Source organism: Rhinopithecus bieti, unplaced genomic scaffold (genome assembly GCF_001698545.2).
Source record: "Rhinopithecus bieti isolate Rb0 unplaced genomic scaffold, ASM169854v2 scaffold_38004, whole genome shotgun sequence".
Lineage (NCBI taxonomy): Eukaryota > Metazoa > Chordata > Mammalia > Primates > Cercopithecidae > Rhinopithecus > Rhinopithecus bieti.
In genome coordinates, this window is record NW_016816095.1 from 1,454,630 (window position 1) to 1,457,730 (window position 3,101).

At 44.4% G+C, this 3,101-nt stretch overlaps 1 pseudogene; it reads left to right on the forward strand.

Moving 5' to 3' along the window:
• Positions 1-1,261: 1,261 nt before the first annotated feature.
• Positions 1,262-2,355, forward strand: LOC108516738 (survival motor neuron protein pseudogene; annotated as a pseudogene).
• The last annotated feature ends 746 nt before the right edge of the window (positions 2,356-3,101 follow it).

A 3,101-nucleotide genomic window follows, 5' to 3' on the forward strand; every position in this document is an offset into this window, starting at 1 on the left:
TGCCTTTCTTTATGGTCCAGGACACAGAGCCATCCTGTGCAAATAACTCACCATCTTCCTGCACCCAGCTATCACCAGACCGTCGGCTGATAGAAAAATGCAAGTTAGCTCACTGCGACTTATCAGTACTGCAGAAAGCCCTCTTCAGCACACAGCACAAGCACCATCCTATAAAATCCCCAGCAAGCTTTTGTCTCCTTGCAGTCAGCTCCTCTCTTGCTGACTTGCCCGTTGCTTTCCTGAAACATATTTTCCTGCTTTTCTAATAAATTTGCCTTTCTTTACCTATAACTATCTTGATAAATTCTTTTTACCATCTGCACCACTAGCCCCAGATAGTTGCTACCGGTGACAGTGAGGACACTAGCACATTGAGAAACTCAGTGGCAACTGTCTTCTGTAGGTTGGGGCCGACAAGAGATGACAGTACAGAACTGGTCACACAGTAGCAGAGCCCAGCAGCACTTAATTGTCAGAAGCTAGATGGCATAATAAGGACGGTAAATTTGGAAGGACAGTCAGGGGAGATCTAGGGAGGTGTTTCTAGAAACATGGTGATTCTAGGGGAAAGATAAATGGGCAGGCAACGGGGCATTGTTTACTGGGTACCCTAAAAATCTTAGTGCAGTTTTAAGCTCTAAAGAGAGATCAAGAATGATCCGTTTAAAACAACTAAAAGTATAATTGGATTGTTTGTAACACAAAGGATAAATGCATTAAGGAATGGAGACCCAATTTTATGTGATGTGATTAGTACTCACTGCATGCCTGTATCAAAACATTTCATGTACCCCATAAATACATACACCTACTGTGTACCCACAAAAATTAAAACAAAAAAAAAGAAAAAAGAATGGATGATAAGGAGGCTAAAGTCAGCCATTCCTAGTGGGAAGTTATACCTTCTTGCCCAATTACAAGACCTAAGCTAGTTCTCAGACCCAGAACTCATTGAGTAAAGAAAAGGTCCAGTACATGCAGGGAAAGACCCGTACATGCAGGATATACAGCACAGCCTTTGCAGTGTGGATTCCCCAGCGCTCCCAAAAGAAACTACAGCCACCTATGTAGGTGCCATACCTTGCAAACAAGGGAACACCCAGATCTTATATCCAAGGCTCTTGAATAGAGCAATATCCAAAAAATCAAATGTCACTGTGGCCTCCCTGTTAGAGTAGAGAAATGTAGGTATGAGAAAATAAATAAGGTAGTAGGCTCGGCATGGCCATGGGCAGCAGCGGTGGTGGTGGTAGAGGTGGAGATGGAGTCCTGGACAGGAGGACTGGGTGTTGTTCTTGTGCAGTCAGGTCAGAGTGATGATTGTGACGTTTGGAATGACACAGCATTGATAGAAGCTTATGACAAAGCCATGCTTCTTTTAAGCCACTGTTCTCAAGAATGATGACATTTGTGAAACTTCAGATAACCAAAAGGCACACCTAAAAGAAAACCCAAGAAGGATAAGAGCCAAAAATAGAATACGCAACTCCTGTGTGAATATGCAAACAGGAAAGCTGGTGGCGCATGTTCTGCATTAGGTCAGAAGACAACTGTCTTCACCCAGCTACATCATTGCTTCAGTTGATTGTATTTTGTTTTTATTATTATTATTTTGAGAGAGCATCTTGCTCTGTCACCCAGGCTGGAGTGCAGTGGCACGATCACAGCTCACTGCAGCCTCCAACTCTCAGGTCCAACCGATCCTCCTGCCTCAGCCTCCTGAGTAGCTGGGACTTAATTTTTACTTTTCATAGAGACAGGTTCTCACTACATTGCCCAGGCTGGTCTTGAACTCCTGGGCTCAAGCGATTCTCCCGCCTCAGCCTCCCAAAGTGCTGGGATTACGGGCATAAGACACCACAGCCTGAGCCACTTTGGTTGATTTTAAGGGAAAAACCCATGTTGCAGTGTACACTGGATATGGAAATGGAGAGGAGCAAAATCTGCCTGATCTACTACTTTCCCCAACCTCTGAAGTAGCTAGTAATATAGAATAGAACACTCAGGAGAATGAAAGTCAAGTTCCAATGGATGAAAATGAGAACTCCAAGTCTCCTGGAAATAAACCAAATAACATCAAATCAAAAGCTACTCCATGGAACTCCTTTCTCCTTCTACCACCCCCATGCCAGGGTCAGGACTGATACCAGGAAAGCCAGGTCTAAAATTCAATGTTCCTCCACCAGCACCCCATTTCCTGTCATGCTGGCTGCCTTCATTTCCCTCTGGACCATCAATAATTCCTCCACTTCCACCTGTCATATGTCCAGAGTCTCTTAATGATGCTTTGCTTTGGGAAGTGTGATCATCTCTCAGTACCTAATTGGCTATCATACTAGCTGTTATATGGTGTGATGGTTAATATTAGGTGTCAATTTGATTGGATGGAAGGATGCCTTGATAGCTGGTAAAGTACTGTTTCTGGGTGTGTCTACGATGGTGTTGCTAAAGGAGACTGACATTTGAGTGGGTGGGCTGGGAGAGGAAGACCCACCCTCAGTGTGGGTGGGTGCCATCCTATTGGTTGCCAGTGATGCAGGCAGAAGTGGGTGGGATAACCTTGCCTGCTGAGTCCTCTGGCTGCCTTCCTTCTCCTGTGCTGGATGCTTCCTCCTACTTCTCCTGCCTTTGGACATTAGACTCCAGGTCCTTTGGACTCTGGGACTTGGACCAGTGGTTTGCTGGGGGCTCTTGGGTCTTTGGCCACAGACTTTCAGTCTGCATAAGGCTGCATAATCAGCTTCCCTGGTTTGAGGCTTTTAGACTTGGACTGAGCGACTACCAGCTTCTCTCTTCCCCAGCTAGAAGACAGCGTATCGTGGGACTTCACCTTGTGATTGTGTGAGTCAATTCTCCCTGATAAACTCTCTCATAGGAAGAACTGGCTCACACAGTCACACACACAATACATGATATGTATATGATATATATATAGAATATTAATGTAAATGGTATATATATACACATATATATAACCCATGTATATACATACACATATATCCTACTAGTTCTGTCCCTCTGGAGAACCTTGACTAATACATATGAGGGTTTCTTTGTGTGTGTTTTGAGATGGGTGGTGTGATCTAGGCTCACTGCAACCT